We start from the raw sequence: 12,047 nt of genomic DNA, 5'->3' as shown, positions 1-12,047 counted from the left end.
GAACTGCCTCCTACTCTGTCCCAGATGCTAATATATGCATATTATTATTGGTATTGGATAGACAACACTCTGGAGTTTCTAAAACTGTTTGAATGATGTCTGTGAGTATTTCAGAACTCATATGGCAGTCGAAAACCTGAGAAAAATCTAACCAGGAAGTGGGATATCTGAGGTTTGTAGTTTTTCAAAGCTTGGCCTACCAAATACACAGTGTCTATGGAGTCAAGTTGCACTTCCTACGGCGTCCATTAGATGTCAACTGTCTTTAGAAACTGGTTTGAGGATTCTACTATAAAGGAGGGGCTCATGAGACCTGTTTGAGTCAGTGGTCTGGCAGAGTGTCTCAGGCTCATGACGCGCGCTCCCGACAGAGCACTTGTTCCAGTGCTTTGCTTCAGACATAGGAATTCTCCGGTTGGAACCTTATTGATGATTTATGTTAAAAACATCCTAAAGATTGATTCCATACATAGTTTGACTTGTTTTTACAACCTGTAACAGAACTTTTCGAGTTTATGTCTGGACAAAGTGCTCGCACCTCATGAAGATGGATTACTGGACTGAACACGCTAACAACAAGTGGCTATTTAGACATAAATGATGGACTTTATGGAACATATCAGTCATTTATTGTTGAACTGGGATTCCTGGGAGTGCCTTCTGATGAAGATCATCAAAGGTAAGGGAAAATTTATAGTGTTATTTCTAACTTCTGTTGACTCCAAAATGGCGGATATTTCTCTGGCTGGATTGGGCTCTGAGCGCCGTTCTCAGATTATGCTTTTTCCGTAAAGTTTTTTTGAAATCTGACACAGCGGTTGCATTAAGGAGAAGTCTATCTTTAAGTATGTGAATAACAGTTGTATCTTTTATCAATGTTTATTATGAGTATTTCTGCAAAATCACCGGATGTTTTGGAATCAAAACATTACTGCACGTAACGCGCCAATGTAAACTGAGATTTTTGGATATAAATATGCACATTATCGAACAAAACATACATGTATTGTGTAACATGATATCCTATGAGTGTCATCTGATGAAGATCATCAAAGGTTAGTGATTAATTTGATCTATATTTCTGCTTTTTGTGACTCCTATCTTTGGCTGGAAAAATGGCTCTGTGTTTTTTTGACTTGGTTATGACCTAACATAATCATATGTTGTGCTTTCGCTGTAAAGCATTTTTGAAATCGGACACGGTGGATAGATTAACAAGATGTTTATCCTTCGTTTGCTGTATTGGACTTGTTAATGTGTGAAAGTTACATATTTAAAAAAATATATTTTGGAATTTCTCTCACTGCCTTTTCAGCGGAATAATGTCGAGGGGTTCCGCTAGCGGAACGCCTGCGCTAGAAAGATTAACTTCTTGTGAATCCAACCACGGTGTCAGATTTTAAAAATGCTTTACGCGAAAGCATACCGTACGATTATTTGAGAACATACCCCAGCAGACAAATCATTACAAACAGTAACCAGCCAAGTAGAAGAGTTACACAAGTCAGAAATAGAAATAAAATTATTCACTTACCTTTGATGATCTTCATATGATTGCACTCAGAAGACATTCATTTATTCAATAAATGTTCCTTTTGTTGGATAAAGTCTCTCTTTATATGCGAAAACCTCCGTTTTGTTCACGCGTTTTCTTCTGTAATCCACAGGCTCAAACGCAGTCACAACAGGCAGACAAAAAAAATCCAAACTGTATCCGTAAAGTTCATAGAAACATGTCAAACGATGTTTATATTCAAACCTCAGGTTCTTTTTAGCCTAAATAATCGATCATATTTCAACCTGGACAATAACTTCTTCAATATAAAAGGTAAACAAGAAAGGTTCTCTCTCGGTCACGCGAAATGAGAAAGTTCTGTGACACGGCAGGGTCCACTCATTCAGACTGCTCTTACTCCCTCATTTTTCAGAATACAAGCCTGAAACAATTTCTAAAGACTGTTGACATCTAGTGGAAGGCATAGGAACAGCCATTCGAGTCCTAAATCAATGGATACTGTAATGGCATTGAATAGAAAACTACAACAAAAAAATAATCCAACTTCCTGAATGGATTTTTCTCAGGTTTTCACCTGCCAAATCAGTTCTGTTACACTCACAGTGGAAACTTTAGAGTGTTTTCTATCCAAATATACTAATTATATGCAAATCCTATCTTCTGGGCCTGAATAGAAGGCAGTTTAATTTGGGAACGCTTTTCATCCAACATTCCAAATGCTGCCCCCTACCCTAGAGAAGTTAAACACCTACATGTTTGTCATTTACCAGACACTTTTATCCAGAGCAATATACAGTTACTGCATTCGTTTTCAGATAGCTAGGTGGGACAACCACATATCACAGTCATAGTAAGTGCATCGTTCTTCAATAAAGTAGCTATCAGCAAATTCAGAGCAAGTAAGGGGGGAAAAAAGTCAAGTGGGTGTCACGCCTTGGTCAATATGTTTTGTGTTTTCGTTATATATTTTGGTCAGTCCAGGGTGTGACATGGGTTTTGTGTTGTGTTTCGTATTGGGGTTTTATAGGATTTGGGATTGCGTATGATTAGGGGTGTGTCTAGTTAGGCTTGGCTGCCTGAGGCGGTTCTCAATCAGAGTCAGGTGATTCTTGTTGTCTCTGATGGGGAACCGTATTTAGGTAGCCTGGGTTCACGTTGTATTTCGTGGGTGATTGTTCCTGTCTCTGTGTAGTGTGCACCAGATAGGCTGTAATAGGTTTCACGTTCCGTTTGTTGTTTTGTCTTCAATAGTTATTTCATGTATCGTCATTTCTTCATTAAATACATGAGTAACCACCACGCTGCATTTCGGTCCGACTCTCTTTCCACAAACGAAGAACGACGTTACAGTGGGAGTGTTGTTTACTCCCAAAACCTAGACTAAAGCTATGCTGCTCCACTGAAAGAGTTTTGTCTAGGCTTAATCTGTGTCTGGGAAACCGGCCTCGAAACTAGAAAAGTGCTCAGATTGTTTGCCACAAGAGTAAAAGGTCCGATGCTAAAGTACTGCATGAGAGCAGCTAGTCAGTACCACTAATGTGGACAGCAAAGGAATCGGCGTCCCCAAGTTCAGCACCACAATAACAGCGACAGCCAAACTGCAGCCAGGAGAATCCTAACCAGGAGGGCATAAGTCAATAAACACAGAAGTGACTGTTGGATCAATTACTTAGGTACCAGTTGGGCGAAAGTAGATTCAAATAGTTGTATTTAAAAAATAAATCACGAAAACAAAACAAAACTTATTTCTCTACTGCTGTTAAAGTGGCTGTCCTTGTGTGAAGCAGCATATCTGTTTGAGTATGTGTGTGTGTGTGTGTGTGCGTTCGTGCGTGCGTGCGTGTGTTCCTGCGTGCTTCCAAGCAATTGTGCGTGTGGGACTAGCACTTCAGGTCATGAGAGCTGTGTACACACATTTCTATGAATTTTTGAGCCTAAGGATTTAGCCGGCAGGTGTATCTCTGTATCTCTCCAGATAAAAAGTTGACTCTACAGCTGTTTCAGTAGCTGGCTTAGTGACAGATGCATCTCTCTCCCTCTGTGTGTGTAGTTGCATGCCTGCGTGGCTGTTTAAGTAAGTGTGTGAGAGCACTGCAGATGCTTAAGCTGGTATCAGACCAACTCGTGGGATCAAATGCAACACGACAGAGAAACCTAACGCAAAAAGGCACATCATACCCGTTTTCATGATTTGTGGTGATCACATAGCGTTTTTACCTGATTGAGTAGAATGCTATTGGAAATTAATGTTGAAAGTTCCATTTATATGTCTGAAACATTAACTGAACATTATGCTGTTGCTGCCTTTCTAGGAGTTTTTCCTAGCCACCGTGCTTCTACTAGAGGTCGACCGATTAAGTTTTCATAACAATCGGAAATTGGTATTTTTGGGTGCCAATTTGCCGATTTAAAAAATAAAATAAAAATTATTTAAAAAATATATATATGTTTTTTTAATACCTTTATTTAACCTCTTCAGTCGACCCTCTACTTTTTTGAACATTTTGTTAAAAATCGCGCAACATTTCAGCGCCCTGCTACTCATGCCAGGAATATAGTACGTTCATATGGTTAGAATGTGTGGATAGGAAACCCTTGGACGTTTTTAAAACTGGTTAAATCACGACTGTGGCTATTACATAACGTGCGTTACATCGGAAAGCGCAGGAAAACCTGATCACAGAAAATGGAAATAAATATCCTTGCGCCACTTCCAGCAATTGTTAACAGTGAGCCGAATTAGATAAGACCGAGCATTCAACTCCCACAGCATCCCCATGTTGTCTAGAGTCTTGTGAATTGAATCATCTTTGATTCTTGGTTGAACCGAAACAGGGGCACCGCTTACCTCCGGTCTCCGCCCAGATCATTCCGGAAGAGCTCTCTCCTGAAATTTTTTCCAAGACGACAGCTAATGATATTTACATCGCCTACGGATGATTTTTATCGCTTATTAACGTTTACTAATACCTAAAGTAGCATTACAAACGTATTTCGAAGTGTTTTGTGAAAGTTTATCGTCTACTTTTTGAATTTTAAAAAATGACGTTACGTTGTGAAATCGCTGTTTTTTTTCGTTTATCACACAGTCTACATATAACGATATCTTGGCTTTATATGGCCCGATTTAATCGAAATAAAGACCCAATCGTGTTTATGGGACATCTAGGAGTGCCAACAAAGAAGATGGTGAAAGGTAATGACTGTTTTCTATTTTATTGTGCGGTTTGTGTAACGCCGAAATGCTAATTATTTTGTTTACGTCCCCTGCTGTGCTTTTCTGTTGTAGTGTATTGGTGCATGCTATCAGATAATAGCTTCTCATGCTGTCGCCGAAAAGCATTTTAAAAATCGGACTTGTTGCCTGGATTCACAACGAGTGTAGCTTTAATTTGATACCCTGCATGTGTATTTTAATGAACTTTTGAGTTTTAACTAATACTATTAGCATTTAGCGTAGCGCATTTGCATTTCCAGAGCTCTAGTTGGGACGCAAGCGTCCCAAGTAGAGGCAAGAGGTTAACTAACAAGTCAGTTAAGAACACATTCTTATTTTCAATGACGGCCTAGGAACGGTGGGTTAACTGCCTTGTTCAGGGGCAGAACGACAGATTTTCACCTTGTCAGCTCGGGGGATCCAATCTTGCAACATTACAGTTAACTAGTCCAACGCAATAACGACCTGCCTCTCTCTCGTTGCATTCCACAAGAAGTCTGCCTGTTAGGTGAATGCATTAAGCCAAGGTAAGTTGCTAGCTAGCATTAAACTTATCTTATAAAAAACTATCATAATCACTAGTTAACTACACATGGTTGATGAGGCTAAATAGATTTTATTGATGTATTATATTAAGTTAAAATAAGTGTTAATTCAGTATTGTTGTAATTGTCATTATCACAATTTTTTATATTTAAATCGGACGATTAATCGGTATCAGCTTTTTGGTCTTCCAATAATCGGTATCGGCGTTGAAAAATCATATTCGGTCGACCTCTAGCGTCTACACCTGCATTGCTTGCTGTTTGGGGTTTTAGGCTGGGTTTATGTACAGCACTTTGAGATATCAGCTGATGTAAGAAAGGCTATATAAATACATTTGATTTGATTTGCTTCATATTGTCAAGACCTTTTGATAAATTGCCCAAATCAATAATCAATATGCAGAAACAGTTTGTGATATATTGAAAACAGAAACACAAAATGTAGCCTGCTATCTACACATACATGTGCCACAATAGCTATCGGATTTGTAGTTGTATTGCAGGCTATTTTTGTTAAATGAGCACCTTATGCGGTCCTTTCGGTAAGTATTCAGACGCCTGGACTTTTTCCACATTACAGCCTTATTCTTAAATGGATTAGATAAAAACCATTCCTAATCTACATATAATACTCCATAATGACAAAATAAAAACAGGTTTTTATTATATTTTGCAAATGTATTGAAAATAAAAAATAGAAATACCTTATTTACATAAATATTCAGACCCTTTGCTATGAGACTCGAAATTGAGCTCAGGTGCATCCTGTTTCCATTGACCATCCTTGAGATGTTTCTACAACTTGATTGGAGTCCACCTGTGGTAAATTCAATTGATTGGACATTATTTGGAAAGGCACACACCTGTCTATATAAGGCCCCACAGTTGACAGTGCATGTCAGAGCAAAAACCAAGCCATGAGGTCGGAGAAATTGTCCGTAGAATTAGAAACAGGGTTGTGTCGAGGCACAGATCTGGGTAAGGGTACAAAAAAATACTGCAGCATTGAAGGTCCCCAAGAACACAGTTGCCCGGCCAAACTGAGCAATAGGGGGAGAAGGGCCTTGGTCAGGGAAGTGACCACGAACCTGACAGAGCTCTAAAGTCCCTCTTTGGAAATGGGAGAACTTTCCAGAACGACAACCATCTCTGCAGCACTCCACCAATCAGGCCTTTATGGTAGAGTGGCCAGACGGAAACCACTCTTCAGTAAAAGGCATATGACAGCCCGCTTGGAGATTGCCAAAAGGCACTTAAAGACTCTCAGACAATGAGAAACCAGATTCTGTGGTCTGATAAAACAAAGATTGAACTCTTTGGCCTGAATGCCAAGCGTCACATCTGGAGGAAACTTGTCACCATCCCTACGGTGAAGCATGGTGTTGATCATGTTGTTGGGATGTTTTTCAGCGGCAGGGACTGGGTGACTAGTCAAGATTGAGGGAAAGATGAATGGAGCAAAGTACCGAGAGATCCTTGATGAAAACCTGCTCCAGAGCGCTCAGGACCTCAGACTGGGGTGAAGGTTCACCTTCCAACAGGACAACGACCCTAAGCATACAGCCAAGACAACATAGGAGTGGCTTCGGGACAAGTCTCTGAATATCCTGGACTTGAACCCGATCGAACATATCTGGAGAGACCTGAAAATAGCTGTGAAGTGACGATCCCAATCCAACCTGACAGAGCTTGAGAGGATATGCAGAGAAGCATGGGAGAAACTCCCCAAATACAGGTGTGCCAAGCTTGTAGCGTCATACCCAAGACTCGATTCTGTAACCACTGCCAAAGGTGCTTCAAGTACTGAGTAAAGGGTCTAAATATTTTTGTAAATGTGATATTTCAGTTTTTATTTTGAATAAATTAGCAAAAATGTCAGAACCTGCTTTTGCTTTGTCATTATGGGGTATTGTGTGTAGATTGCTGAGGGGGAAAAACAATTGAATATATTTTAGAATAAGGCTGTAACCTAACAAAATGTGGGGGGGAAATCAAGAGGTCTGAATGCTTTCCAAAGGCACTGTAAACTGCATAAGCATATGCAATTAATCACTCATCTATTTGTGGTTAATCTAGTTTTGTGCCCTGTTGAAACGAACACAACTCAAAAACCACACGGAATCTGGACATCACTGGTTCGATTGCCGATTAAACTTAACTCCACGATTTACGATGGAGTTGAGCATAGTCGGCTTCTGATTAGAGGACAACCTGCATGCAGAACAGCCACCAACATTTTGAAGTGTTGGATTTTGATTGGAGGTTGACAAAATGGAAAGGGAAAAGCTAAATGTAATATTGTTCTGAAATGTTCTGTTTTTTTGCAGTTCCACCTGGACACCGGGAAAAAGTATATATATCGGACAACGAAAAAAGTATATCAACGGCTATCACGTGCTAGTTTGCCATTCCGATGGACGTTGAGATCAACTAATAGTGACTTTGCAGCTGCCCTTTCAATTTGCCCTCCCTACTAATAGGTGGGTAAACCCTATCGCACAGTAAAAAAAGATGGGTAGGCTTGGCTACATGAGTTTAGAAGTGCACCCTCTCTGTATCCCTATATATATTACGGATTTCAACCACACAAGATCACTGGGCAACTTCATTCCACCCAGAGAGCAACAGCTCAGCGTTAAGTCAAATTGGAGAGTCCATCATCACAATCTCGGTTCTAGATCGGGTGCCAAACTTACTCACCATGTGAGATAGACCTATATAAAACCGCATCCCTCATATCTCCAAACATAGGCCCGTGTTGTGATACATGTAATGAATCAAATCCTACTGGTGTCAGTGACATTGATTTCAACTGAAAATAGTCTGCTGCTCGTCAAACAGACACCTGCTGTATGACTAACGGACTGAGCCAAGACCGTCACCACTGTCATAGCCTATGGTGATTTACGGTATTATCATGACCAACAAGCTCACCGATCCAACGTTGTACAAATTCAACAATTCCTAAACCGTAAGCCAATCCAACCAACCACTTACAAATAACTGTTAACATGATGCTAAAAATTACGTAGCCCACTACCTCAGACCCATGGCTGTATATTCTAGTAGATACTATAGGCGAATTAATCAATTGGACTACCATCTGAAACTTTCACTCTCACTCACCTTCTTCCTCCGGTAACGTTAACTTGCCTCCTCGCACAATCGACAGCACCGGTCCCGGACGCTTATCATCCGCCGGGCAGTCTACTCAATTGTGTTCGCTAAATCATCCGTCCAACTTGAATAAACAGTCCTCCCGTTGTCCTGTCAATGTGCTCTCGCCGTTGCTGTGGGTAGCCTATATTTTCCCTGGTTCCATGCGCTCTGGCTGTCGTTCAGTTGTGCGGTTTGATGTTATTCTCCTTTCAAGCGTGCTCTTTCGCTCAGTAGGGAACAGGCAAAACGCTCTGTTGATATCATTCACCGGGTAACCGGAACAGGAGAGGGAGCTCGAGCTAATAGGCTAGAGTACAGTGCACCCACACGCGCAGGTATCATCTTACATAAAGTGCTACTCTGAGAGAGAGAGAGAGAGAGAGAGAGAGAGAGAGAGAGAGAGAGAGAGAGAGAAAAGAGAAAGAAAAAAAACTATGAAGTGTCACGCCATAGAATGCGCAATGGCAAGCTCTGACACCCCAAGAGTAAAAATGTTTCTATTTATCTAACTACCTACCTATCTGTCAACCTGCATAAAGCTTCAATAAACGTTGGTCATAAATAATGAATTACATTGATAAACAGCTGCCTATGTGTTATTAATGTTTATGCTGTTAATGTGAGCTCTGTGTCTGTCAAACTTGTTTCAATTTGTCCATGCTCAGGGCACCTTGAGACAGAGCGAGAGAGAGAAACAACGGGGCAGAGAAAGAGCGGGAGTGAAAGAGAGAAAGAGAGAGGGTGGGGGGTTGAATTGGGTGAATTCTAAAATATAATTTCTAAGCAATTTACATGTGCAATGCCTAATATGTATCTTCATTGTATTATCAGTCAAATGTGGGCGTATAGGTACATGCAGTGATGATTTTCTCATTTAGAAAAAAAAAAAGAGTTCTTGGTAAAAAAAAAAAAAATGCTGATCCCAGTGACTCTGAATCACAATCAAATATAAGAAACATTACGCACAAATAAAGAATTATAGGAGAGGGGTTGGGCTGACTGAACATTTGTTTTTTCACTGACAGTGAATGTTCAATATGACGGGCTCCAGGGTGGCGCAGCGGTCTAAAGCACTGCATCTCAGTTCTAGAGGTGTCATTACAGACACTCTGGTTCAAATCCAGGTTGTATCACAACTGGCTGTGATAGGGAGTCCCATAGGGCAGCGCACAATGGACCCAGCAATGTCCAGGATTGGTTGGTGTAGGCCATCATTGTAAATAAGAATATGTTCTTAACTGACTTGCCTAGTTATTAAACATATATTCCTCCCCTGTCATTTCTACTAAATGTAGTGATAGATCGCCATGCTGTTTCTATCATTTCTCCATACTGTCTTTTCAAACAGTATAGATGTGTATTCTGCTTTAACAATGTGGGACTGTTACATGCTTATAGATTCTTAGAGACACAGTGACAGCAAACCCAAACACTTACCCTTCTAAGAGGAACGCAGTGACAGCAACCTTCTGAGAGGAACCCAAACACTTCAAAACATAGGCAATGAATGTAGAATAACACACTAGCAAGGACGGACACATAATCACACACAGACGCAGAGAAGCACACACACACTTGACAATGAACAGAGATGAGATAGAGGACAATTTATCAAACCACCAGCCAAGGCAGACTGGACGTCTGGAGCCAATACTGGTCTGGAGAAAGAGAGGAAGAGGGAGCAAAAAAGGGGGAGAGAGAGAGAGAGGGAAAAGTTATAGAGAGAGAGCGAGAGTAGGGGGAGGGAGAGAGAGAGAGGGAGAGGGAAGAAAAAAGGGTGCGAGAGAGAGAGGGAGGAAAGGAGGGAGAGAGAGAGGGGGAAAGGGATAGAGAGGAGAGAGAGAGAGCTTGAGAGATGGAGAGAGAAAGTCACGGTGCTACACTAAGTGTCATCCATGCAGAAAACAGACAAGCTTAAGGGGCTTGGCTGCTGTGTGTGAGTGGTGAGTGTGTGTGTATGTGTGTGTGTATGCGTGCGTTTGGTTTAACTATCCTTGTGGGGACCAGAAGTCCTCACAAACATAGTATAACAAGGAAAAGTGGGGACATTTCACCAGTCCGCTCAAGGAAAAATACTATTTTAGGCTTAGATGTTAGGTTTAGGGAAAGGTTTAGAATTAGGGTTTAGGTTTAGGTACAGGAGTTAGGGGTTAGGGGTTAAGGTTAAGTGGGGGTTGATACATTCATACATGCAGTAACACGAAAGCTGATACAACAGAGCACAGGTCCTCACAAGACCAACGGACATGGAACAATAATCAACAAGGACAATGGGGAACAGAGGCCACATATATATACACATGCTAATCAGGGGGAATGGTGTGTGTAATGAGATTAGACAGTCCGGGGTTGGTGGTAATGATCCAGTTCAGTGATGCCTAGAAGGCTGGTGACGTAGACCTCCGGAGCTGGTGCACGGAATGAGTAGCAGTACCGGGGGAATCCGTGAGAGAGAGAGAGAGTGAGTGAGACAGAGAGAGACAGAGACAGACAGAGAGAGAGATTTAAGGAGATAGGAAACAGCTAATTTAACTATCAAACACAGATCGATGTTCATTTCCAGAGCTTTACAATGTTTACAAGTCACAATCAATGCACTTTTGTCTGGAAGGAGGCCAGGGGGAGGAGAGAGCGTGTTTCAGTGTGTAAGTGGGTCAGTGAGTGAACAGAGACCTTTTGAAGGATAAAATATCACTTGACCTTGTCTCTATATAGCTGACCTGAACAACATTGATCTGTTCTAGCGTGTTGTATAAACGTATAGCGGTTCTGAGATGAGAGACAGAGAGGCTGTGTCTTGCACACTACTTTTTAAGACGACATACAGTGGCTTGCCAAAGTATTCACCCTCTTGGCATTTTTCCTATTTTGTTGCCTTACAACCTGGAAATGAAATAGATTTTGTTTGTGGAACAAACAAGTAGTAAGAGAAAATAAACTGAACTTGAGCGTGCATAACTATTCACCCCCCAAAGAAAATACTTTGTAGAGCCACCTTTTGCTGCAATTACAGCTGCAAGTCTCTTGGGTACGTCTCTATAATACTCCAATCTCCGCTGTGGAGCTTGGCAGATCCTTCAGGGTTCTCTTTGGTCTCTCTGTTGCCTCTCTGATTAATGCCCTACTTGCCTGGGCCGTGAGTTTTTGTGGACAGCTCTCCCTTGGCAGGTTTGTTGTGGTGCCACATTTTTTAATAATGGATTTAATGGTGCTCCGTGGGATGTTCAAAGTTCCTGATATTTTTTTATAATCCAACCCTGATCTGTACTTCTACCGAACTTTGTCCCTGACCTGTTTGCAGAGCTCCTTGCCGCTTGCTTGGTGGTGCCGCTTGCTTGGTGGTGCCGCTTGCTTGGTGGTGTTGCAGACTCTGGGGCCTTTCAGAACAGGTGTATATATACTGAGATCATGTGACAGATCATGTGACACTTAGATTGCACACAGATGGACTTTATTTAACTAATTATGTGACTTCTGATGGTAATTGGTTGCACCAGATCTTATTTAGGGGATTCATAGCAAAGGGGGTGAATACATATGCAGACACCACTTTTAAGTTTTACATTTTTATTTATTTTTTTCATTTCACTTCACCAATTTTGACTATTTT

The 12,047-nt window shown here is 41.1% G+C and overlaps 1 protein-coding gene across 1 annotated transcript in view; it reads right to left on the bottom strand.

Annotated features, from left to right (window-relative positions):
• Positions 1-8,495, bottom strand: part of LOC115125331 (zinc finger matrin-type protein 4-like) — a 224,209-nt gene extending 215,714 nt beyond the window's left edge. The window contains exon 1 of the mRNA XM_065002590.1: positions 8,405-8,495. The gene's annotated coding sequence lies outside the window, so the exon portion shown is untranslated. The remainder of the gene's footprint in view (positions 1-8,404) is intronic.
• Between the last annotated feature and the right edge of the window lie 3,552 nt (positions 8,496-12,047).

Source organism: Oncorhynchus nerka, linkage group LG16, assembly GCF_034236695.1.
Source record: "Oncorhynchus nerka isolate Pitt River linkage group LG16, Oner_Uvic_2.0, whole genome shotgun sequence".
NCBI lineage: Eukaryota > Metazoa > Chordata > Actinopteri > Salmoniformes > Salmonidae > Oncorhynchus > Oncorhynchus nerka.
This window is presented reverse-complemented; position numbering and strand designations above follow the sequence as displayed.